Raw genomic sequence first — 26,193 nt, 5'->3', positions numbered from 1 at the left:
GTTTGAAGCCAGATTTAATTTAAAAAGTTACTAAAGGTGGGAAATAAGGCATACAAGAAAAACTATTTTTAATTTTTAAATGTATCTATATCTAAGCATATCAAATGTCAAAATGAGATTATTGAGAAAACACATGTAAATAGAGAATTATTAGATTTATTTCAAAAATTCTTATTGAATTTTTATAGGCTCTCAAAACTTGATGTAGCAATCTGTTTTTTCTGGGACCACGTTTGTTCCTTTGTCCATTCCTGTTAGCATCATTTGGCAAAGGGTGAACATTGAGGTACATGTGAGAGAAGTATTACTCAATTTTCCTGGCCAGTTTTAGGTAAGAAATCAGGAAACAACCACAACCACCACAACAAACACCACTTTCTCAAGAGCATTTGCAGATCAGTTCTGCAGACTTCAAACGTTTTCAGGTTTGGAATGTTTAGACTACCGCTCTCATGCTAAATTCTCTGTGGCTTTCTTTCTATTTCTGAATTGCTTTTTACAAACAGAATGCAGCATAAGGGACTGACAGCAAAATACACTGTTTCCCAGATGGTTCAAATAATAGCTATGCCAGTTGTTTGTATTTATATTGCAAACATCATATTTTCACCTAAGTATCACTTACCTCAAATGTTAACTGAATAGTTTTATAGAATTGTTTTTTAAGATTTGTTTTCTTTGAGAGGCAGAGTTATTCTACAAAAAGAAATAGATATCTTCAATACAAGCATAATTTTAATTCCTTCAAGTGATTGATAGAAAGGCATATTTTGTACCTTTAATTTGAACAGGCTCTCCCCAAAATTAAATTAGATATATTGTTTACCAGTGTGATAAAATGTATCTCACAAAGAGAAAATATGATACAAAAATATAATTTACTTTATTTCTTGAATATTCATATATGTCTTGCTAGACTAAGTTAGAATAGAATCAATATATTTTTGTCAATCTAATTCTGAAATAAAATCAAATAATGAGTAATTTGGAAATGTTTATGAATTATTTTTCAGTTTATTTCTATGGAGGAAGGAGGAATGATGGTAATGTTTCCAAATTCTTCTGGTTAAATGTGGAACAGTTAAAAAATAACATGATATAGTTGTAAGTAGGTCTTAGGCATCTAATGCATGTACAACCATACATGACACGAAATGTATTAATACACTCATTGACTTTTTTTTTTTTTGACAGGCAGAGTGGACAGTGAGAGAGAGACAGAGAGAAAGGTCTTCCTTTTGCCGTTGGTTCACCCCCACAATGGCCAGGATCCAGGTGCTTCTCCTGGTCTCCTAGGCAGGTGCAGGGCCCAAGCACTTGGGCCATCCTCCACTGCCTTCCTGGGCCATAGCAGAGAGGTGGACAGGAAGAGGAACAACCGGGACAGAACCAGCACTCCGACTGGGACTAGAACCCCATGTGCCGGCACCACAGGTGGAGGATTAGCCTATTGAGCCGTGGCGCCAGCCTATAATCATTGTCTTCTGATACCTGTGGTGTCCATTCCAATGAAGATTCTGATTTCCTAGCTCAAGGACTCTGGTTGGTGTGACTTTAAAACAACTATTGGATTGATTCACATATGTTAAACATAAATTTTAAAATATATGACTACTTTACTTATTTGTCGTGGCAGTTAGTGTTATCTTTTCTCTTTGCTTTGTAAAACACACAAAAACATTAATTTGCCATATTCTTCAAATTAAGAAAATGGTTTATTGTATGATGATGTTTAGATTCTCTTCGATCACCCAAAGATTGCTTTTTTTTCTTGCCATAATAAATCTACAAATGAAAAACTGATTCATTAATGATCTTGATCTGAATTAGCACAGTGCACTTGAGTCTGGGGCACTCTTAGATATGAATATTAAAATCTATAGAAATTAAGGAAATCACAATGGGGAGACCAAAATTATTTATAAAGGATCATTTATTAAACATTTTTCACAAAATACAAAGATGGTTGTTCTGCAAGAATACATCACATATTAAAAAATAATGTGTTTTTACTGAATTTAATTTGAAGACATTCAGAATTGTTTTGTCTATCCCCTTGGGGAGCCCATTTGGCTTTGCTCCTTGTCTGACACCATTTCTAAGAAGGAAGAAACATTTTCTTGTTAATTAAGTCATATTCATAACAGCTTTAATTTTATAGAAATAAAATCAGACAGTGTCTGCCACAACAAAGCTCTTTCCACAAAGTAACTGATTTGCCTATGATCCTATTTTTTTTTTCAAGCTACAAGATAGGACGAATCAAGGAGGAGCTAGGTAAGTTGTATAAAAACGTATTAGCAGCAGTTGATAGTAAATGCAACATAATGTTTGTTTTGTCTGTGGTACAAGAATATGTCATATCAGACTCTATCTACTGTATGTTTCTCTACTTGTACACAAGTAAGCACATATGGATTGTCTCAGAATGACACATGCATAAAAAGGCAGGAAGCTGGCCTGGCTGGCATTATCAGTGCCTATTTTCATCAGCTGAGAGTTTAAAGCAAGATCATCTTCAACGATTTCACTCTGGAGGCATCTCGTGTAGAAATGTGTCATAATTTGTTCTTGGGTACCCATTTAATTTTTCAGTACAAGCAAAGGCAAACATACCTGCTCACTGTCATACATACAACCAAACATCTCTGACTATTCAAAGAAAATTCACCTTCTGATTTTCATCATGGAAGCATCTTTGATAAGTGGCACTTAGTATAAATCCTCTATAAATCATGCAAAACAGACCCATGATGCCTGAATTTGATAATATTAAAAATCATGGCCATGGCCATCTCTCTGTGAAAACTCTGTTGGGTAAGACTTGCCATCACGGTGCTTCTTTCCTGAGGATGGAGTTGGTCCTGTCTGTGTGGATCATAAGTGTGCATGCTCTGAGCTGTGGTCGCTGTTGTGGCTGTCTTCATTGTCCGGAGAGTCCCCTGTTTGCTGGAGCATGGCTGCACCGATCCCTGATATCTCTGAAGGGAACAGGGTTCCTTTCTTCACGTTCACCAGTTCCTTTTCTCGGGCAGCAGTGCCCAGCTGGCCCAATTTTACCCTCTTCCACTTCATCCTCCTGTTCTGGAACCACACTTTCACCTTGGACAAAGAAAGGAAACACACGAAGCAAAACAGAACATTAAATTCAAGTGCTTTCTCCTTTTGGTCTGCCTAGGAGAACCAGATTCTCAAAGGCTTACACGAAGACACCATGGAAGAGGAGTAAATATAAAAATAATCCCACCCTGAGTTTAGTCAGGTTGCATGTTCATGATAATAATTTATAAACATTCACAAGATGCACACAAATGATTACCTTTCATATTTAACAACAAAGGGAATTCATTGTATTACCTCCCAGTTTTTGCTTTGTGGATTTAAAAATTAAAAATCACAATAATAAAGAGAAGTAGACAAGAAAGGGCTTATCATTCAAGATGTCTCCAAGGTATTTGGTTCTGCTCTTGCATGATAAACCTGTGATGGGACCTATGTGGATACGTAGCCAGGAGCTGCATCAATAGGTTGAATGTTATGTGAATGTTCATCTTAACACACTAATGTGAAAAAAAAATGTTTCCCAAGGTTGTATCAGTTTAGTTTTCTTATTCATTCCAGGGCATAAAGGTTCAAGTTCACCCAAATCTTTGCCGGCATTTGGATTTACCAGGTTCAACTTTTTTTTTACAACACAATGACAATAAATGTTATCTTACTGTGCTTTTATTTTGCCTTTCCTGTTTTCTAATGGAGTCAAGTATCTTTGAAGAGTTTAGGATCCAGAGTTGGTGTCCATGTCCCATGTTGGAGCACCAGGAGTCCTGGCTGCTCTGTGTCCAATTCACTCCCTGCTGCTGCATCTGGGAAGTGCTGCCATTTGGGGAGTGAGCCAGTGTATGGAAGGCCTCTCTCTCTCATTTCTCATAGATAAATTAACTTTGTTTTTTAAAAAAATAATGGCCCACTGTAGTGCTTCTATGAAATACCTCCATGTATCTGATATGAATTCTTTTTAAAATTAATCTTGCTCTTTATGGACTTTAAAATGTCTGAGTCCTAATTTAATACCTTCAGTTGTATGGAAGCTACTATCTTCTCTGTTTGTGCCCTCCCCTTTTCTTGGAGTATTTGTTGATGATCAGAAGCTCTTAATGTATTTATATTTACACACTGTTTCTTTAATGGTTAGAGCTATTGAAGGATACTCTCTGCTGAGGCCACAAATGTATTCTACATCTTCCAAGAGTTTAAGGTTTGCATTTCAAATTGAACCTGTCAAACCAGGAAGTATTGATTTTAGTATACAGAGGAAAGCAATTGCTTCCATTTATTCTGTGTGAATAACAAGTTATTCTTGGGGCCAGTGCTGTGGTGCAGTGTGTTAACGCCCTGGCCTGAAGCACCAGCATCCCATATGGTGCCAGTTCGAGACCTGGCTGCTCCACTTCTGATCCAGCTCTCTGCTGTGGCCTGCAAAAGCAGTAGAAGATGGCCCAAGTCTTTGGGCCCCTGTACCCATGGAGAAGATTGGGAAGAAGCTCCTGGCTCCTGGCTCCTGGCTTTGAATCAGTGCAGCTCCAGCCATTGCAGCCAACTGGGAAGTGAACCAGTGGATGGAAGAGCTCTCTCTCTCTCTCTCTCTCTCTCTCCCTCCCTCCCTCCCTCCCTCCCCTCTCTCTGTGTAACTCTTTCAAATAAGTAAATATTTAAAAAGAACAAGTTGTTCTAGGTAGCTTTTTACAAAAGTCACCATTTTCTCAGTGATCACTGTTTCAATTCCATCATCAATAAAGCTTCCCTGTAGAAAGTGGCTTCAAAAAGCTCACAGAAAATGGAATTAAATGATAACTTCTTGTGTTCCAAGAGGTTTCTGAGGGTTTTTTTTTTTTCAAGATTTATTTTATTTATTTGAAAGTTATGCTAATGGAGACAGAAAGAGAAACAGAGAAAGAAAAATCTTCCATCTGTTGGTTCACTCCCCCAAACAGTCAGATGAGCCCACAACCACATCTGGGTCTCCCATGTGGGTGGCAGGGAGTAAGTACTCAGGGCATTGTCTGCTGCTCTCCCAGGTGCATTAGAAGGGAGTTGAATCTGAAGCAGAGCAGCCAGAACTCAGACTGGTGCTCCACATGGCATGCTGGTGTTACAAACAGAGGCTCAGTGCCCTGCACAACAGCACTGGCCCCATCCGTGAGCTTTTGAAGGCCCCTCATATGCACAGCTTTCTGCTCTACTCTGTTCTGTCCCTGGGTCAGTTTTTACCTGTGAGAACATCATATTTTCATTCTTGCTGTAATTTTATACCAGATCTTTGTATCTGATAGGGACAGGTCTGCTTCACCACCAAATATATTTCATTCTTTACACCAAATATATTTTGAATGTTCTGCATTTTCATATTTGAAATAATCTCAATTTCTGTGAATACACAGTGCCAATGGGAATGTGATGAGAAATAACTCAAATTTCCAAAGACATATTTATATCTGTAACCTTCAAATCACATGATTCATAAAAGTTAGTATAAATTCCTTAGACATTTACACAATTCAATACTGAAATTGAGATGATTCTTAACTAGGGATTGTCACTGATTTCACTGCTGGGCTCAATTAACATCATGTGTCATTTATTACCTATCTATACACTAGTCCATTTGACAAAAATAATACAATATAGTAAAAATTTTATTTAAAGTTCAGTGGTGAGGGGCCAGCACTATGGCATAGCATGTAAAGCCGCCACCTGAAGTGCCAACATCCCACATGGGTGCCAGTTCAAGTCCTGGTCACTCCACTTACAATTCAGCTCTCTGCTATGGCCTGAGAAAGCAGTGGAAGATGGCCCAAGTTGTTGGGCCCTGCACCCATGTGGGAGACCCAGAAGAAGATCCAGACTCCTGGCTTCAGATTTGCTCAGCTCTGGCCATTGCTGCCATTTGGGGAGTGAAATAGCGGATGGAAGACCTCTCTCTCTCTCTCTCTTCCTCTTTCTCTCTCTCTCTCTCTCTCTCTCTCTCTCTCTCTCTGCCTCTGTCTCTCTGTAACTCTCTGCCTTTCAAATAAATAAATAAATCTTTAAAAAATATTTGATGAGAACTGACATATTATTACTGCTTACTACTCATAAGGATCACTGCATGCATCATGTTACAGCATATGTGCTACCTGTGCTTTATTTCTAATACACTTTCCCCTCATGTTGTGAACATTATTTCTGTGTTATAAATGAGACAATTGAGGTAAAGTTTACATGAACATGACACAGATGGAAACTCTAACCCCAGGATTTAAACACCTATGTCTTTATCTGGCTCCAGAATTGGAGATTGTTTGTTTGTATGTTTTATTCGAATTCTATCTCAAACTCCTGTTTTTAGAGCATTCAGGATAAGAAGGTAAAGTACAGGATTGTGAAATGTGTGAGCACCATCCATATGGTGACTCTCATTCACGTAATTCCTCTACTTGCTGTGACTGGGTTGGTAAATGGGGCGCTATTTTCCTGCCCTGTACTTTAGGTAATTACACTACTCAACCTAATCACTGTGTAGCTTGACAGTGCAGGTTGCATTAGATTTGTTGCACATGAGCTGGGTACTACTCTTGGCTTCACTTCTGAGTTTTTGTGTGAATTTGGGAAAACCACACTTTTCTGTGTCTCAATTTTCATATTTGTGATATTGGAATAATGAGGCTTTCAAGATTCTCCATAGGGATATTTTCTCCATTGACCATTCCAGATGGGGAAAAAAAAAAAAAACGTAAGTCATCATCATAATCACTGTCACCAAGACTGAAATGTTCATGCAAAATAATCTTGACAGGAAACAAAAAATGGGAGGAATAGAGTTATTGAAATCCATGCTTATGTTCTTCTCTAGGAGAGGAGGTACAGTAATTCTGTAATACCAGCATCCATCTGTCATGTGCAATTTCACATGAGAAAATTCTAAGAAGAAGGTGCGGATTTTAGGAATACCACTTTGTATTTAAGAGAAAGTATGTCTGTTGGTTTTCTTTCTCACCATATGATATTTTACCATTTAATTTTAAAATATTATTTGTTTTTATTCATTTGAAAGGCAGAATGAGACAGTGAGAGTGAAAGAGATTATCTTCCATCTATTGGTTCACTCCCCATAATCACAGGAGCCAGGAGTGGGCCATACCATTGTCAAGAGCCAAGAACTCCACCTGGGTCTCCCACCTGGGTGGTAGGGACCCAAGTAATTCATCTATCATCTGATGCCTCCCAGGGTGAGCATTAGCAGGAAGTTGTATAGGAAGTGGAGGTGTTACTGGAATCCAGACACTTTTCACTACATGGACATCCCAAATAATGGCTTAACAGGTGCATCACAACAAATGATTTCCATTTTAATTTTTAAAATAGACATCATAGTGGAAAATAAGAGCCATGTACCTATAAATAGTAATACACATTTACACATATAAATATATGCATATAAAGTTATATACACATATTTATGTGGGAAAAATCTTTGATGATTTCATAGTAATTGTAATGCCTTATATACTATTTTCTTTGAGAGTTACACTGCATATTTCATACCAAAATTCCACAAATTTAGTAATGGAACAAAAAAGACAACAGATACATAATGGACACATCTTGTAGAAAATGGAAGGACAAGTACAGAACTCCAAAAGTCAACACATTTCCATTACCATTCAAATATACTAAGAAGATTGGAGTGAGTTGAAATAAGAGGAAGATTTGGGGGAGACATGTTTCTTTATCTTCATCTCAAGATGAGCAAACACAATCTGAAAAAATAATTCCAGATTATAAATATTTCTATTAAAATAGTGTCATCATGATAGACTTATACATAAAAATTTTTATAGTCCAAGTTAGTATCACTGTATTAATCCAGCTTCATTGACTGGAATGAAAAAAATTATTTTTCTACTTTTGTTTTGATGGCAGCTGAAGTATGAAGTGTCTTCAAACTGTTTAGGGAAAGTGTGTGTTTTGAAAAAAATTATTCACTGTGTTCAAAACTTTTTGCACCAAGATGAACTTTTAATTTTGTTTTCCACTTTTTGAAATTCCTTTGTATATTCATCCAAATGCCTAAGACTTCAGCTTTTCAAAATAAGTATTCTAATGATTTTTAGTGAAAATATACAAGCATGGTCAAGTCACTGTTTCTCAAACAGCTCTTGTGCTGACTGTTGATGTACAATGTAATACTTTATCCATTTTAGTATTTTTTTTTGTTCTAGTACCATTGGTTGAACTCTGTAATTAACACACAATTATTCTTAGGTGTTTAAATTTTAACTGAAAAGTGATCCCTGTTAGGAATTTGGAAAACATTATGCTGAGTGAAATAAGCCAATCCCAAAGGGACAAATACCACTTGTTCTCCTTGATAGGTGACAACTAACTGAGCACCAAAAAGGAAACCTGTTAAAGTGAAATGAACACTATGAGAAACGGTGACTTGATCAGCCCTCACCCTGACTGTTGATGAGCAACTTGATATGTTATCCCTCTTAGTATTTTTTTTTGTTTGTTCTACTTAATACTTTTGGTTGAATACTGTAATCAATACACAATTCTTCTTAAGTGCTGAAACTTAACTGAAAAGTGATCGCTGTTAAATATAAGAGTGGGAATAAGAGAGGGAAGAGATGTGCAATTCGGGACATGCTCAAGCTGACTTACCTCAAACGGTAGAGTTAGAAACATATGCAGGTGCTTGGTATAACTGGAGCTATTTTATTTATTACTTTACCTGGACACAAAGACAAATAAAACTATAGGTAAAATTCAATTTCTCAAAATTGCCTTAAAATAAAAAAATTTGAAGAGGAAATAGATTCTTCAATTCATCAGTGGTTATCCAAAATATTATTCTATTTATGGAAACTATCTCTAACTTATAATAGATCCCATGTGTATATGACCAGATATCACACATTAAAGGCTACGAGGTACCAAAATATTCAGGCACTTCGTTAGCAGGAGCTACATCACTGGAATGTTCAAAATCTGAAGCTAAGAAAATGTATCGATGTTTATATTCATAAAACAAGGATGAAAAATGACTTAGGTAATCATAAAACCTGATTCAGAGAATGGTATCTTACACCCAAGTAAAACGTTTTGTCAAATTTCATTGTGTTCACTCAATGGCAGTAGCCAACATTTTAAATGATGCTGAGATTTATTTTTATTGGGAAGGCTAAAACTTAAGGTTTCAATAGGGGCACCGGTTTGAGTCCTGGCTGCTCCACTTCCGATCCAGCTCTCTGCTATGGCCTAGGAAAGCAGTAGAAGACAGCTCAAGTCCTTGGGCCCCTGCACCCATGTGGGAGACCTGGAGGAGGCTCCTGGCTCCTGGCTTCCATATACTTCCAGTGTTGTGATAAAAGCCAATGTTTTCAAGCACAGAGGGAAAAGGGGTAATGAACAAAACATATTTTTTTTTCAGTTTAAGAGTAGAAATCAGCTTACAGGGTGTCAACATAATGGCCTCCATTCATAGTTACTATTAAATAAAGATTAAATGTTAAATATTTAGCATCAAATTTCTAATCTGAAGGAAAACTTATATATTGTCATATCTTGCACTTAATGGTTTTCCTTTTCAAATATTTTAGAGATTTACACAGAACTGGAAAATATTCCCATTTTTATTTACATTTTTCCTTTAATTTATTGATGGCTTTCAACAATAAAGCATCTTCATTTCGAAGCGTTCTTACCCCAAAATTAATCTACTACTCCAAGAAATAGATTCTATAGTTTTGAGACTTTTAAATTGTTCAACATTATCCTTAATCTTTGAGATGCAACATAGTATTTTTTTCTACTCTAAAGAAAATACTAAAATACACAACTCAGTAACACAGAAATGAATAGTAAAACACAATGATGGAATATCTAGGAAAAATTACAATATGATGCACAATCAGTTTGAGTAAGATGTAACTTAGAGTTTAACTTTCAGTTTATTAAGTGCTCTGTGTACCTGTCATTCTACAATGCCAGGCATATAGACAAACACTGTTCCACAACAAATGTTTTATGAGTTGGTAGCTATAAATAAAATATTTGCCATTCTACAAAAATCTAATATAATGCAACATCTAATAAAATTCATGTCCCCAAATCATGTCGTGTTTTGGATTAAGTTCTGATTTTTAGGAAATACATACTTATATTCACTAATTTGAAAGAACATACTTAAAATATATATTGTATATCCCCCACAAAAAAAAAAAAACTAGCATTACACCAATTAATCAATTTTAGTTATTTTAACTGAAAGTGGGCAGTTTATACCCTGTTCCCACACTGCTTGGAGAACAATCAAATGCATTGGAAGCCAAGCAATTGACACTATTTATAGACATTCTCAGAACCACCTACTTTGTATTGATTGTTTTAAGCACCACTGTAAACTTTCAATTTTTAAGAGTCCCTTTGAAGATGTAGCAGATGTCGGCTTGCTAATCATGCTGGAAAGCATAGTGGGTTCAAAGTTACAAAAATTTCAACACATATAAATTAGTATTAAACTTGGTTATTTTCAATTGTCAATAAACTATAATGAAGGCCTAAAGTCCATAAATATTTGTTTCTGAACCCCTAAGCTTCTATGATTTGTACGTGTGTGCATTCATGTGTGTTTGTGAAAGGGAAATGCATATAAGCGCGTACTGGGAAATGTTACACATTGTACTTTTAGCATCATTACTGTGAATACAGATGTGAGATTTATAAATATTTGTGGTGCTTTTCAATATTTCTAGTGATTCAAATGCTGTTAGAATTTAGCATGGTCATTAACACTACATGTACAGTTCAGTGTTAGATTCAGGCGTTCAGACTTTACCATAGTTGTATGCATCATGTTCACTCTCCACTGTAACTAGACAGTGATTATAAACTTTATGACCAAATGCACATGATCTCCCCAATGCATGATCTGCATTTTACTTAACACAATTTCAATTTTCCAGAGTTCAGAAATCAACTTTAATATAGGTTTTAGAAATATTAGAGGGAGCAGGGGCAGGCCCTGGAGGGCATGGAGGGAAGTGGGGTCCCACACTGAAGGGAGGCTAGGGGAGCAGGGTCAGGCCCTGGAGGGCGAGGATGCGAGAAGGGCCCAGGCCCTGGAGGGCAAGTGTGGGAGTGGGGCCGGATCCTGGAGGGCGAGGAGGGAAGTGGGGTTCCACACTGGAGGGCAACAGGGGAGCAGGGTCCAGTCTGAGAGGGCGAGGAGGGGAGCTGGGCCCAGGCCCTGGAGGGCACGGAAGCCAGAGGGTCAGGCCCTGAGGGTGGGGAAGGGAGGGGAGACTGGTGCAGGATGGTGAGGAGGGGAGCAGGGCCTGGCCCTGGGGGGTGAGGAGGGGAGCGGGGCCTGGCCTTGGTGGGTGGCAAGGGGAGCACGGACAGGCCATGTAGGGCAAGGAAGTGAGCAGGGTCTGGCCCTGGAGGGTGGAGAGAGGAGCAGGGAAGGACCACAGAGGGCGAGGAGGGGAGCAGGGCCTGGCCCTGGAGGGTGAGGAGGGGAGCAGGGAAGGACCATGGAGGGTGAGGAGGGGAGCAGGGCCTGGCCCTGGAGGGTGAGGAGGGGAGCAGAGAAGGACCATGGAGAGTGAGGAGGGGAGCAGGGCCTGGCCCTGAAGGGAAGGAGGTGAGCTGGACCTGGACCTGGATGGCGAGGAGGGCACCGGGGCCTGGCCCTGGATGGTGAGGAGGGCACCGGGGCCTGGCCCTGGATGGTGAGGAGGGCACCGGGGCCTGGCCCTGGATGGTGAGGAGGGCACTGGGGCCTGGCCCTGGAGGGCATGGAAGGGAGCTGGGCCCAGGCCATGGAGGGCATGGAGGTGAGCAGGGCCTGGCCCTGGAGGGCAAGGAGGGGAGCAGGGTAGGCCCTGGAAGGTGGCAGGGGGAGCAAGGCCTGGCCCTGGGTGGTGGCAAGAGATGCAGGGCCTGGCCCTGGAAGGAGAGGAGGGGAGCAGGGCTCAGCCCTGAAGAACAAAGAGGGGACCAGGGTCCTACACTGGAAGGCAGCTGGGGGAGAAGGGCCAGGCACTGGAGGGCAAGGAGGGGAGTGGGGCCTGGCCCTGGAAGGCAGCGAGAGGTGGGGGGCCTGGACCTGGAGGTTGAGGAAGGGAGCGGGGTCAAGCCCAGGAGGGCAACAGGAACAGGGCCAGACCCTGGAAGGTAGTGAGGAGATCAGGGCCCAGGCCATGGAGGACATAAAGGTGAGCAGGGCCAGGCCTTGGAGGGTGAGGAGGGGAGTGGGGTCAGGCCCTGGTTGGTGGCAAGGGGATCCAGGCAAGGAAATGGAAGGCAGTGAGTGGAGCAGTGTAAGGCCCTGGAGGGCATGGAGGAAAGCAGGGTCAGGCCCAGTAGGGCAGCGAGTGGAGCAGGGCAAGGCCTTGCAGGGCGAGGAGGTGAGCAAAGCCCAGCCCTGGGGGGTGAGGAAGGCAGCAGGGTCAGGCTCTGGAGGGTGCAGAGGGGAGTGGGGCAGGGCCATGGAGGTTGAGGAGGGAAGGAAGGTCTGCCCATGGAGGTCTGTAGGGGAGTGGGGCCCAGCCCTGGAGGCAAGGAGGTGAGCTGGGCCTGGACCTGGATGGCGAGGAGGGCACCGAGGCCTGGCCCTGGAGGGCATGGAAGGGAGCTGGGCCCAGGCCATGGAGGGCGAGGAGGGGATCAGGGTCAATCCCTGGAGGGCGAGGAGGGGAGCAGGGCCCAGGCCCTGGAAGGTGAGGAGGTGAGCAGGGCCTGTCCCTGGAGGGAAAGGAGGGGAGCAGAGTAGGCCCTGGACAGCGGCAGGAGGAGCAGGGCCTGGCCCTGTAAGGCAGCAAGAGATGCGAGGCCTGGCCCTGGAAGGAGAGAGGGGAACGGGGCCCATGCCCTGGAGGACAGCGATGCCCGTTCAAGAGGGGCATGGGGCCTGGCCCTTCAGGGCAAGGAGGGTAGCAGGGCTCGGCCCTAGAGGGTGAGTAGGGGACCGCGGTCCTGCACGGGAAGGCAGCTGGGGGAGAAGGGCCCGGCACTGGAGGGCAAGGAGGGCAGCAGGGCCCGGCCCTGGAGGGTGGCAGGGGAAACAGGGCCTGGCCCTGGATGATAGCAAGAGGTGCAGGGCCTGGACCTGGAAGGCAAGGAAGGGAGGGGGGGTCCATGCCCTGGAAGGCGAGGAGGGGAGCAGGGCCTGGCACTGGAGGGTGAGGAGGAGAGCAGGGTCCAATCCCTAGAGGTTGAGGAGGGGAATGGGGCCTGGCCCTGGAGGGCAAGGAGTTGAGGAGGGCCCAGCCCTGGAGGGCAAGGAGGGGAGAGGGGCCAGGCCCTAGAGTGTGGCAAGGGGAACGGGGCCAGGCCCTGGAGGGTGAGGAGGGCCGTGGGGCTCAGGCCCTGGAGGGTGAGGAGGGCCTTGGGGCTCAGGCCCTGGATGGTAAGGAGAGAATGGGGCACAGGCCCTGATGGACTAGGAGGGAGGCAGGGCCCATGCCCGGGAGGCAGTGATGGCAGTGCCCAAGAGGAGTGGGGCCTGACCCTGGAGGGTGAGGAGGGGAGGGGGACCTAGCCCAGGATGGTAAGGAAGGCTGCAGGGCCCTGGAGGGCAAAGAGGGGAGCAGGGCTGGGCCCTGAAGCGTGAGTAGGGGAGCAAGGCCCGACCCTGGTGGGCATCAAGGTGAGCAGGCCCAGGCCCTGGAGGGCAAGGAGGGGAGCAGGGCCTGGCCCTGGAGGGTGAGGCGGGGAGCGTGGTCCTGCCCTGGAGGGTGGCAGGTTGAGCAGGGGCCGGCCCTGGAGGGCGGCAAGAGGAGCAAGGCCTGGCCCTAGAGGGCAACATGGGGAGCGAGGTCCATGCCCTGATTGGCAGCGATGCCTGTTTATGAGGCCTGGGCTCTGTTCCCCTCTTCACCCTCCAGGGCCAGGCCCTTCTCTCCTCAGGAACAGCCATCACTGCCCTCCAGGGCATGGGCCCTGCTCCCCTCCTCACCTCCAGGGCCTGACCCCACTCCCCTCCTCTTTCTCCAGGGCTGGACCTTCCTCCCCTCCTCGCCCTCCAGGGCCTGGGGCCTTGTGCCCTCCTCACCCTCTAAGGGCCAGGCCCTGTTCCCCTCAGGCATGGCCATCGGGCCCTGCAGGGCATGGGCCCCACTCCCCACTTCACCCTCCAGGTCCAGGCCCGCTCTTCATGCCGCCCTCCAAGGCTGGACTCTGCTCCCATTCTCACCCTCAGGGCCAGGCCCTGCCCCTTTCAGACATGGCCATCACTGCCCTCCAAGGCTTGGGCCCCACTCCCCTCCTCACCCTCCAGGGCCAGGCCCGCTCATCTTGCTGCCCTCCAGGGCAGGGCCCTGCTCCCCCGCTGCCCTCAAGTGCAGGACCCCACTCCCCTCCTTGCCCAAGAAGGCCGGGCCCCACTTCCCTCCTCGCCCTCCAAGGCCAGGCCCTGCTCCACTCTCCTCCCTCCATGGCTGGCTGGGCCCCGCTCCCTTTGCCGCCCACCAGGGCCAGGTCCTGCTCCCCTCCTAGCCCTCCATGGCCCTGCCCTGCATACCTCCATGCCCTCTAGGGCAAGGCCCCACTCCTCTCTCTCATGGCCCTCACTTCTGTCCTGGGCATGGGCCATGTTCCCCTCACTGCCTTCCAGGGTCTGACCCTGCTCTCCTCCTTGCACTCCAGGGCCAACCCTGCTGCCTTCCTCACCCTCCAGGGCTAGGCCCCGCTCACATGTACACCCTCCAGGACCTGGGCCCACTCCCCATGATGCCCACCAGGGTCGGGCCTCGCTCTGCTACTCAGGCTCCAGGGCCCAGCCCTGCTCCCCTCCTCACCCTCCAGGGCCAGCTCTGCATCCCTTCTACCATCCCAGGCTAGGCCCCCCTCCCCTCCCCGCCCTCCAGGGTCAGGCCCCACTCCCCTCTGGCATGGCCATCACTGCCCTCCAGGGCATGGGCTCTGCTCCCCTCCTCACCCTCCAGGGCCTGAGCCCCGCTGCCCTCCTCACCCTCCTTGCCATCCATGCTTGCTCCCCTGCTTGCCATCCATGGTGCTGTCCCCTCCATTCGTTGCCCATCAGGGCTTGACCCCACTCCCATCCACACTCTCCAGGGCCTGACCCCGCTCCCCTCACTGCCTTCCAGGGTCTCACCCAGAAATCCTCGCCACCAACCAGGGTCTGACCCTGCTTCCCTATTCACCCTCCAAGGCCTGGCCTTGCTCACCTCCATGCCCTCCATGGACTAGGACCCACTCACCTCACTGCCTTCCAGGGACTGGCCCTATTCTCCTTGCCACCCTCTAGGGCCTGACCCCGCTCCCTCCCTCGTTCCCCAGGGCTGGACCATGCTCCTCTCCTTGCCCTCCAAGGCCTGGGGTCCGGTGCCCACCTCACCCTCCAGAGCCTGGGGCCTGGTGCCCTCCTCACCCTCCAGGGCCAGGCCATGTTACCCTCAGGCATGGCCATCACTGCCATCCAGGACATGGTCCCTGCTCCCCACTTTGCCCTCCAAGGCCGGGCCGCTCCTCTTGCCTGCCTCCAGGGCAGAGCCCTGCTCCCCCACTACCCTACAGTGCAGGACCCCAGTCCCTTCCTTGCCCTTCGGGGCTGCACCTTGCTCCCCAACTCACCCTCTAGGGCCTAGACCCAGCTCCCCTCCTTGCCCTCCAGGGCAAGCCCTGCTCACCACCTGGCACTCTAGGGCCTGGAACCTGCTCCCCTCTTAACCCTCCATAGCCCTGCCCTGCATTACTCCATGCCCTCTAGGGTAAGGCCCCATTCCCCTCAGTTGTGGCCATCACTACCCTCCTGGACATGGGCCCTGCTCACCTCACTGCCTTCTAGGGCCTGACCCTGCTCCCCTCCTCGCCCTCCAGGGCCTTTCCTGCTGCCTTCCTTGCCCTCCAGGGCCAGGCCCGGCACCCCTCCTTACCATCCGGGCTAGGCCCCCCTACCCTCCTCACCCTCCAGGGTCAGGCCCCACTCCCCTAAGGCATGGCTATCACTGCCCTCTAGAGCATAGGCCCTAGTCCCCTCCTCGCCCTCCCCGGCCTGGGCCCCATTCCCTCCTCACCCTCCAGGGCCTGAGCCCCACTGCCCTCCTTACCCTCCGGGGCCAGGCCCCGCTCCTCTTGCTGCCAAAAAGGGCCGGGCCCTGCTCCCCCTGCCACCCTCCAGTGCAAAACCCTGGTCCCTACCTTGCCCTCCAGAGCCAGGGCCTCTCCCCTCCTCAACCTAAAAGGCCAGTCCCTGCTCCCCTCCTCACCCTCCAGGGCCAGGCCCGACTCCCTCCCTGCCCTCTTGGGCTTGGCCACACTCCCGTCAGGAAGGGCAACACTGCCCTTCAGGGCATAGGCCCTGTTCCCCACCTCACCCTCCAGGGCCAGGCCCCACTCCCCTTGCAGCCCACCAAGGCTGGTCCCTGCTCCCCTCCTAGTCGTCCAGTGCCTGGCCCCTGCTCCTATTGCCCCCGACCAGGGCCAGACCCTGCTTCCCTCCTTACCCTCCAGGGCCTGGGACCACTCCCCTTGATGCCCACCAGGGTCGGGCCTCGCTCCGCTACTCAGGCTCCAGGGCCCAGCCCTGCTCCCCTCTTCATCCTCCAGGGCTGGGCCCTGCAGCCCTCCTTACCATCAGGGCTAGGCCCCCCTCCATTCCTTGCCCTCCAGGGTCAGGCCCCACTCCCCTCAGGCACTGCCATCACTGCCCTCCAGGGCATGGGCCCCGCCCCCCTCCTCATCCTCCTGGGCCTGTACCCCATTTCCCTCCTTGCCCTCCAGGGCCTGGCTCTGTTCAACCTCATGCCCTCAAGGTCCTGCCCCACTCCAGCTCCACTCGCTGCCCTGCGTGGCCTGACCCAGTTCCCTTCCATGCCCTCCAGGGCCTGACCCCACTCCCCTCCACTCCCTCCAGGGCCTGGCCCAGATCCCCTCGCCATCAACCAGGGCCTGACCCTGCTCCCCTATTCGCCCTCCAAGGCCTGACCCTGATGCCTTCCTTGCCCTCCAGGGCCAGCCTCCGCTCACCAGCATGCCCTCCAGGGTCCATTACAGGACCCTGCTCCCTTCCTTGCCCATGAGGGCCGGGCCACACTTCCCTCCTCAACCTCCAGGGCCAGGCCCTGCTCCACTCTCCTTACTCCACGGCTGGCTGGGCCCAGCTCCACTTGCCACCCACTGGGCCCTGCAACCCCCGCCTCCCTCCAGTGAAGGACCCCACTACCCTCCTTGCCCTCCAGGGCCACGCCCTGCTACCCTCCTGGCCCTCTAGGACCTGGACCCTGCTGCCCTCCTAGCCCTCCATGGCCTTGCCCTGCATACCTCTACACCCTCTAGGGCAAGACCCTATTCCCCTCAGTCATGACAATCACTTCCCTCCTGGACATGGGTCCCGCTCCCCTCACTGCTTTCCAGGGCCTGACCCTGCCGCCTTCCTTGCCCTCCAGGGCCTGGGCCTTCTCCCGTTGATGCCCATCAGGGTCAGACCTTGCTATGCTACTCAGGCTCCAGAGCCCAGCCCTGCTCCCCTCCTCACCCTCCAGGGTCAGGCCCCACTCCCCTCAGGCATGGCTATCACTGCCCTACAGGGCATGGGCCCCACTCCCCTCCTTGCCCTCCAGGGCCTGTGCCCCATTCCCTCCTCACCCTCCAGGGCCTGGCACTGCTCACCTCCATGCCCTCCATGGCCTGGGCCCCAATCCCCTCACTTCCTTCCAGGGCCTGGCCCTGTTCCCCTCGACACCCTCCAGGGAGTGACCCCGCTGCCCTGCTGGCCCTCCAGGACCTGACCCGCTCCCCTCCTCGTTCCAGCGCCCGGGCCTGCTCACATCCATGCCCTCCATGGCCTGGGCCCTGTTCCTTCCTAGCCCTCCAAAGCCTGGGCCCAGTTCCCTCCTCACCCTCCTGGAACAGACCCTGCTCCCCTCCTGACCTCCAGGCCTAGGCCCTGCTGCCCTCCTCACCTCCAGGGCCAGTCCCTTCTCTCCTCAGCCATCACTGCCCTCCAGGGCATGGGCCCCACTCCCCTCCTCACCTCCAGGGGCAGGCCTGCTCCTCTTGCCAACCTCCAGGGCAGGACCCTACACCACCCCAGCCTCTCTCCTGTGCAGGACGCCACTCCTCTCCTTTCCCCAGAGGGCCGGGCACTGCTCCCCTCCTCGCCCTCTAGGGCCTGGACCCTGCTACCCTCCTTGCTTTCCAGGGAAGGGCCTTGCTCCCCTCCTAGCCCTCCAGTGCTGGGCCCTGCTCCCTTCCACGCCTTCAGGGCCTGGGCCCCACTCCCCTTACTGCCCACCAGGGCCTGACCCCGCTCCCCTCCTTGACCCCCAAGGCCTGGCCATGCTTACCTACATACCCTCCATGGACTGGGCCCCGATCCCCTCACTGCCCACCAGGGCCTGACCCCGCTCCTCTCCTTGACCCCCAAGGCCTGGCCATGCTCACCTACATACCCTCCATGGACTGGGCCCCGATCCCCTCACTGCCTTCCAGGGCCTGACCCTGCTCGCCTCTTTGCTCTCCAGGATGTGGCCCTTCTCACATCCATGCCCTCCATGTCCTGGGCCCCGTTCCTTCCTAGCTCTCCAGAGCCTGGTCTCAGTTCCCTCCTCACCCTCCAGGACTGGACCCTACTCCTCTCCTCACCTCCAGGGCCTGGGTCCTGCTCCCCTCCTTTACCTTCCAGGGCCTGGCCCGGATCCCCTCGCCACCAACCAGGGCCTGACCCTGCTCCCCTCCTCACCCTCAAGGACCTGGCAATGACACATCCATGCCCTCTATGGCCTGGCCCTGATCCTCTCGCCACCCTCCAGGGCCAGGCCCTGCCCCCTCCTTGCACTCCAGGGCTGGGCCCTCTCCGCTAATTGCACCCAAGGACCAGGCACTGCTCCCCTCCTCACCATCCTAGGCAAGGCCCCACTCCTCTTCTTGCCCTCATGGCTAGGCAGTTTCCCTTCCTTGCCCTCCAGGGCTTGGCCCCCATCCCCTCTCACCCTAAAGGGCAGGGCCACACTCCCCTCATCACCCTCCAGGGCCTGACCCCAGCTCCCTTCTACGCCCTCCAGGACCAGGCCTTACTCCCCTCCTCGCCCTCAACAGCCTGTACCTAGCTCCCCTCCTCGCCCTCCAGGGCTGGGCTCTGCTCCAATCCTCACAGTCCAGGGCCGGGCCCCACTCACCTCAGGAACATCACTGCCCTCCAGGATATTGGTCCCGCTCCTCTCCTCGCCCTCCATGGCCAGTCCCCGCACCTACTGCCACCCTCCAGGGCCAGGCCCAGCTGCCCTTGCTGCCCACCAGGGCCAGGTCCAGCTCCCCTCCTAGGCCTCCAGGGCCTGGCCATGCTCCCCTCCTCACCCTCCAGGGCCTGGGCCCACTCACCTTGATGCCCACAAGAGTCAGACCTGGCTCCACTACTTATGCTCCAGGGCCCGGCCCTGCTCCCCTCTTCACCCACCAGGGCCAGGCCCTGCACCCCTCCTTAAAATACTGGGCTAGGCCCCCCTACTCTCCTCGCCCTCCAGGGTCAGGACCCACTGCCCTCAGGCATGGCCATCACTGGCCTCCAGGGAATGGGCCCTGCTCTCCTCGCCCTCCAGGGCCTGGGCCTCATTCCCTCCTCGCCCTCCATGGCCCTGCCCTACTCCACTCGCTGCCCTCCAAGGCCTGACCACACTCCCCTCTTTGCCCTTCAGGGCCTGAACCCGCCCCCCCCCTACTGCCTTTCAGGGCCTGGCCTGGCTCCCCTCCTTGCCCTCCATGGCCTCACCCCTCTCTCCTGCCTAGACCTGCTCACCTCCATGCCCTTCATCGCCTGGGCCCCAATCCCCTCACTGCCTTCTAGGGCCTGGCCCCATTCCCCTCACCACCCTCCAGTGCTGGATACCACTCCCCTCCTAGCCTTCCAGGACTGGGCCCTGCTCCCCTCCTTTCCTCCAGGCCTGGACCCCACTCCCCTTGTTGCCCTCCAGGGCGGGACCCTGCTTCCCTCTATGCCTTCCATGGCCCTGCCCTGCTCCCCTTGCTGCACTCCAGGGGCTTACCCTGCCCACTTCCTTGCCCACCAGGGCCTGGGCCATGCTACCCTTGCTGCCCACCTGGGCCATGCCCCGCTCCCCTCCTCGCCCTCCAGGGCCAGGCCCTACTCCCCTCCTCACCATCCTGGGCCAGGCCCCACTCCCCTCCTCCTCCAGGGCCTGGGAGCTAATCCCCTCGCTGCCCTCTAGGGCCAGGCCCTGCCCTCTCGTTGTCCTCCAGGACCAGCCCCCCCTCCCCTAATCGCCCTCATGGACCAGGCCCTGCTCCCCTCCTTGCCTTCCAGGGCCTAGGCACTGCTGCCTTCCTCACCCTCCAAGGCAAGGAATGGAGCAGGTCTCATATCCTGGAGGGCATAATGGCCATGCCTGAGGGGAGTAGTTCTTGACCTTGGAGGGTGAGGAGGGGAGCAGGGACAGAACTTGGAGGGCAAGAAGGGGAGCGGGGTCAGGCCCTGCTTGGTGGCAAGTGGAACGGTCCATGAACAGGAAGTGGAGAGAGAATGGGGCACAGGCCCTGGAGAACAAGAAGGGGAGCAGGCCCATGTCCTGGAGGGCAGTGATGGCCGTGCCTGAGGGGAGTGGGGCCTGACCCTGCAGGGCAAAGAAAGGAGCAGTGCTGGGCCATGGAATATGAGAGGGGAGCGAGGCCAGACTCTGTGGGCATCAAGGTGAGCAGGCATAGACTCTGGAGAGTGAGCAGGGCAGCGTGGCCTGGCCCTGGAGGGTGAGGAGGGTGCTGGGCCCAATCCTAGAGGGAGTTGAGGGGAGTGTGGCCCAGCCCCTTAGGGCAAGGAGGGGATGGGGCCCAGGCCCTGGAGGGTGAGGAGGGCCTGGGCCCTCCAGGGTTGGCTGTTCCTGAGGGGAGAAGGTTCCGGTCCTGGAGGATGAGGAGGGAACTCGGCCCAGGCTCTGGAGGGCTACGAAGAAACGGGGCCCAGGCCATGGAGGTCGTGAATGTGAGCAGGGCCAGGCCCTGAAAGGCAAGGAAGGGAACAGGGTCAGGCCCTCTAGGGCAAGGATGGGAGTGGGGGCAGGTCCTGGAGGCTACAGAGGGGAACAGGGCCAGGTCCTGGAAAGCAGTGGGGGGATTGGGACCCAGGCCAATGATGGCATGGATGTGCGCAGGGCCAGGTACTGGAAGGCAAGGTGGGGAACAGGGCCTATGCTCTGGAGGGCAATGATGCCCTTCCTGAGGGGAGTGGGCCCTAGCCTGGAAGGCAGTGCAGGGAGTGAGACCCAAGCCCTGGAGGGTGAGGAGGGGAGCAGGGCGCAGTCCCAAGAGGGCAAGGAGGGGAGCGGGTCCCAGGCCCTGGAGGGCAAGGATGGGAGCAAGGCCTGACCCTGTAGGGTGATGAGGGGAGCTGGCCTGGCCCAGGAGGTCAAGGAAGGGAGCTGGGCCTGGACCTGAAGGGTGAGTTGGGGAGTGGGACCCAGGTCCTGGAGGGTGAGGAGAGGAGAGGGGTCAGGCCCTGGAGGGCGGCAAGGGGAACAGGGCCAGGCCCTGGAAGGCAGTGAGGGGAGCGGGACCCAGGTCCTGGAGGGTGAGGAGAGGAGAGGGGTCAGGCCCTGGAGGGTGGCAAGGGGAACAGGGCCAGGCCCTGGAGGGTGAGGAGGGGAGCGGGACCCAGGTCCTGGAGGGCAAGGAGGGGAGCAGTGTCCTATACTTGAGGGTGGAGTGGGGAGCAGGGTCTGGCACTTCAAAGTGGCAAAAGGAGTGTAGCCTGCCCCTGGAGGGTGAGGTGGGGAGCAGGTCCCACGCCCTTAAGGTCAGTGATGCCCTTCCTGAGAGGAGTGGGCCCTAGCCTGGAAGGCAGTGCGGGGAGTGAGACCCAGGCCCTGGAGGGTGAGGAGGGGAGCAGGGCCCAGTCCCAAGAGGGCAAGGAGGGGAGCGGGTCCCAGGCCCCGGAGGGCGAGGATGGGAGAAAGGCCTGACCCTGTAGGGTGATGAGTTCACCCGGCTCTGGAGGTCAAGGAAGAGATCGGGGCCTGGCCCTGGAGGTTGAGGAGGGGAGTGGGGCCCATGACCTGGAGGGCGGTGATGGCCGTTCCTGAGGGGAGAAGGGCCTGGCCGTGGAGGGTGAGGAGGGCAGCAGGGCCTAGGCCTGGAGGTGAGGAGGGGAGTGGCGTCAGGTCCTGAAGGGCGAGGAGGGGAGTGTTGTCAGGAACCAGAGGGTGAGGAGGGGTGAGGGGACAGGCCCTGGAGGCTGGCGAAGGGAACAGGGCCAGCCCCTGGAAGGCAGTGAGGGGAGCGGATCCCAGGTCCTGGATAGGAAGGAGGGGAGCTTGGTCAGGCCCTGGAGGCTCGCGAGGGGAGCAGGGCCAGCCCCTGGAAGGCAGTGAGGGGAGCGGTGTCAGGCCCTGGAGGCTGGCAAGGGGAATGGGGTCAAGCCCTGGAAGGCAGTGAGGGAGCGGGACCCAGGTCCTGGAGGGCAAGGAGGGAAGCAGGGTCCTGCACTGGAGGGCGGCGAGGGAAGCAGGGTCCGGCTCTGGAGGGTGGCGGGGGAAGCAGGGTCCGGCTCTGGAGGGCAAGGTGGGGAGCGGGGCTCATGCCCTGGAGGGCAGTGATGCTCTTCCTGAGGGGAGTGGACCCTAGCCCTGGAAGGCAGTGAGGGGAGTGAGACCCAGGCCCTGGAGGGTGAGGATGGGAGCAAGGCCTGACCCTGTAGGGTGAGGAGGGGAGTGGGGCCCATGACCTGGTGGGCAGTGATGGCCATTCCTGAGGGGAGTGGGGCCCGGTGCTGGACTGTGAGGAGGGGAGCAGGGCCCAGCCCTGAAGGCCTAGGAGGGGAGCTGGGCCCAGGCCATGGAGGGCGAGGAGGGGAGCGGGGCCTGTTTGGAGGGCATGGAGGGGACCTGGGTTAGGGCCTGGAGGGTGAGGAGGGGAGCTGGGCCCAGACTTGGAGGGCAAGGTTGGGGCAGGGCCCAACCCTGGAGGGCGAGGAGGGAACTTGGCCCAGGCTCTGGAGGGCTAGGAAGGAATGGGGGCCAGGCCATGGAGGGCGCGGATGTGGAGGGTGAGGAGGGGAGCAGGGACAGTTCCTGGATGGTGAGGAGGGGAGTGGGGTCAGGTCCTGGAGGGCGAGGAGGGGAGTGGGGTCAGGTCCTGGAGGGCGAGGAGGGGAATGGAGCCAGGCCCTGGACGTTGGCGAGGGGAACGGTTCTAGGCCCTGGAAGGCAGTGAAGGTATCGGGGCCCAGACCATGGAATGCATGCAGGTGAGCAGTGTCAGGCCTTGGAGGGCGATGCGGGTGGCGTGCCTAGGCCCTGGAGGGCAAGGATGGGAGCAAGGCCTGACCCTGTGGAATGAGGAGTGGTGCTGGGCCCAGCCCTTGAGGGCGTTGAGGGGAGCATGACCTGGCTTTTTAGGGCAAGGTAGGGATGGGGACCAGGCCCTGTAGGGTGACAAAGTGAACTCAGTGGCCTGTGAGGGGAAGGAGAGGATGGGGGCCTGGCCCAGGACTGTGAGGAGGGGAGCTGGGCCTGGTCCTTGAGGGTGATTAGGGGAGGGGGGGCTGGCCCTGGAGGGCAAAGAGGGGGCAGGGCCTGGCCCTGGAGTGCTGGGAGGGGACCAGGTCCTAGGCCCTGTAGGCGGAGGTGAGGAGGAGGGCCTGGCCCAGGATGGTGAGGAGGGCCTGGCCCAGGATGGTGAGGAGGGCAATAGGGCATAGCCCTGGAGGGCGAGGAGGGGAGCGGGGCATGGCCCTGGTGGGCAGCAAAAGGAGCACAGCCCAGGCCCTGGTGGGCAAGGACATGAGAAGGGTAAGCCCCTGGAGCTCAGCGAGGGGAGCAGGGCAGGGCAATGGAAGGCATAGAGGGAAGCAGGGTCCTGCACTGGAGGGCAGCAAGGGGAGCGGGTCCGGCCCTGGAGGAAAGGAGGGAAGCAGGGCCCAGGCCCTGGAGGGCGAGGAGGGGAGTGGGGTCCTGCCCTGGAGGGCAAGGAGGGGAGTGGGGTCCTGCACTGGAGGGCAGCGTGGGGAACGGGGCCCAGGTCCTGGAAGGCAACAGGTGAGCTGGGCCCGGCCCTGGAGGTGAGAGATCTGAGCCTGGATCACGGTTCACCTATTTTAGACTGGGCCTCCATCTTGTTATTTGGGCCTGATAGCCACCCTCCAGGCCAGACGCCACTCCCCTCCTCACTCACCAGGGCCTGGGCCCTGCTCCCCTCAGCTCCTTCCAGGGCCAAACCCAGCTCCCCTCCTTGCCCTAAAGGACCTTGGCCCTGCTCCTCTGCTTGCCCTCCAGGGACTGGGCCCCGCTCCCCTCCTTGCCTTCCAGGGCCAGAAAAGGCTCTCCTAAGGTGCAGGCCTCCTCGCCCTCCAGGGCCGGGCCCAGCTCAGCTTGCTGCCTTCCAGGGCTGAAGGATGCTCCCCTCACAGCCCTCCAGGTCCAGACCCCGCTCCCCTCCTCACACTCCAGGGCCTGGGCCTTGCTCCTCTGCTCGCTCTCAAGGGGCTTGGCCCCACTCCCCTTCTTGCCATCCAGGGAATGGGCCCCACTCATGTCATCACCCTCCAGGGCTGGATCCTGCTCCCTTCCTCGCTATCCAGAGTCTGGGCCCCGCTCCCCTCTTCCCTCTCCAGGAACGGCACCACTCCCACCTCACACTCCAGGGCCGATGCTGTGCTCCCCTCACTGCCCTCCAGTGCCGGACCCTGCTCCCCTCCTCGCTCTCCAGGGATGGGTGCCACTCCCCACCTCGCACTCCAGGGCCTGTGCCCTGCTCCCCTAGCCACCCTCCAGGGCTATACCAGGCGCCACTCGCTGCCCTCCATGGCCAGACCCCACTCCATCCTCACCCTGCAGGGCCTGGGCCCTGCCCCACTTCTCTACCTTCTGGGAGAGACCCCACTCCCCTCCTGGCCCTCAAGGGCCTGATCCCTGCTCCCCCATCACCCTCCTGGGAGTGGGCCCTGCTCCCCTTGCAGCCCTCCAGGATCAGACCCTGCTCCCCTCCTCACTCTCCAGGGCCTGGGCCCTGCTCCACTCCTCGCCCTCCAGGACCTGGGCCCTTCTCCACTCCTCGCCTTCTTGCCAAGCTCTGCTGCACTACTCGCCCTTCAGGGCCTGGCCCTGCTCCCCTCCTCACCCTCCAGGGTCTGGGTCCAGCTCCCTTCATCGCCTTCCAGGGCCAGACCCCGCTGCCCTCCTTGCCCTCCAGGCACTGGGCCCAGCGCCCATCCTCCCCCTCCAGAGCCGGACTCAGCTCTGCTCCTCATTCTCCGGGCAAAACCCCGCTCCCCTCTGGCCCTCTAGAGCCTGGGCCCACTCCCCTCCTTGCCCTCCAGGGCCTGGCCCTGCTCCCCTCTGGCCCTCCAGGGCCTGGGCCCCACTCCCCTCCTTGCAATCCAGGGGCAGACTCTGCTCCCCTCCTCAGTCTCCAGGGCCTGGGCCCTGCTCTACTCATGACCTCCAGGTCCGAAGCCCGCTCCCCTCCTCGCCCTCCAAGTCCTGGGCCTTGCTCCCCTCCTTGCCCTTTTTCCTTTTACCTGCTCTGACTCCCCATACTGAAGGCCTCAATGAACGCCCATGCAAATACAGCCTGTTCAGGCTGCACTGCTTCACTCTGCAATCTGTTCATCAGGAACTCCATGCAGTCACTGCCACAATTCTCCTGCTTCTTAAAGTTGTTCTGAGCCACAGCTGATTTTAATTTCCTCCCACTCTACCTCGTTAATGAGCTCTACCCTCCCCCCCCCCCCCCCCCCGAGCCCTCCAGCCCACTACTCTCCTAAGATAGAGAATCTGCAACAATCTTGCCTCACTGCCAGCCATTCCTACCAGGTGTGAGAAGAGCAATTTTCAACTAGAAAAAATTATATCCCTCTTAAAACCTATCACTATTCACCAAATCTATCGATTCAGATGTAAGCAATTATTTTATTTCGCTCTCAACCATTCAGAGAACATACAGATGTATGCACATATGACATTCCTGATGGATGTATCTAAAAATAAATTTCTATTTAATATTAACCTATGAAAACAGATCATAACAATATGCTCCTGAATTATTTGGAAACAGAGTCACTAAGTAGTTTCTATACAAGTGTTACCTATTAAATCTCCTTTTTATAATTTCTTTCAGTGCTAGTTGCTTATAGCATTCATAAAAGTATATAATCTTGTGGCCAGCACTGTGATGTAGCAGGTA

At 53.5% G+C, this 26,193-nt stretch overlaps 1 long non-coding RNA gene across 2 annotated transcripts; it reads right to left on the bottom strand.

Moving 5' to 3' along the window:
• Positions 1-1,978: 1,978 nt before the first annotated feature.
• LOC149120429 (uncharacterized) lies at positions 1,979-25,696 on the bottom strand. 2 transcript variants are annotated; one of them, XR_016226347.1, is made up of 3 exons: positions 25,529-25,696; positions 8,704-8,773; positions 1,979-3,102 (listed from the first exon to the last, which is right to left on the bottom strand). It is a non-coding gene; the product is annotated as an uncharacterized LOC149120429 (long non-coding RNA). The 2 variants fall into 2 exon arrangements; XR_016226346.1 differs by lacking the exon at positions 1,979-3,102 and adding an exon at positions 7,128-7,796.
• Between the last annotated feature and the right edge of the window lie 497 nt (positions 25,697-26,193).

This window comes from Oryctolagus cuniculus, chromosome 19 (assembly GCF_051225735.1).
Source record: "Oryctolagus cuniculus isolate XC-2025 breed Fujian yellow rabbit chromosome 19, ASM5122573v1, whole genome shotgun sequence".
In the NCBI taxonomy this organism is placed as follows: domain Eukaryota; kingdom Metazoa; phylum Chordata; class Mammalia; order Lagomorpha; family Leporidae; genus Oryctolagus; species Oryctolagus cuniculus.
This window is presented reverse-complemented; position numbering and strand designations above follow the sequence as displayed.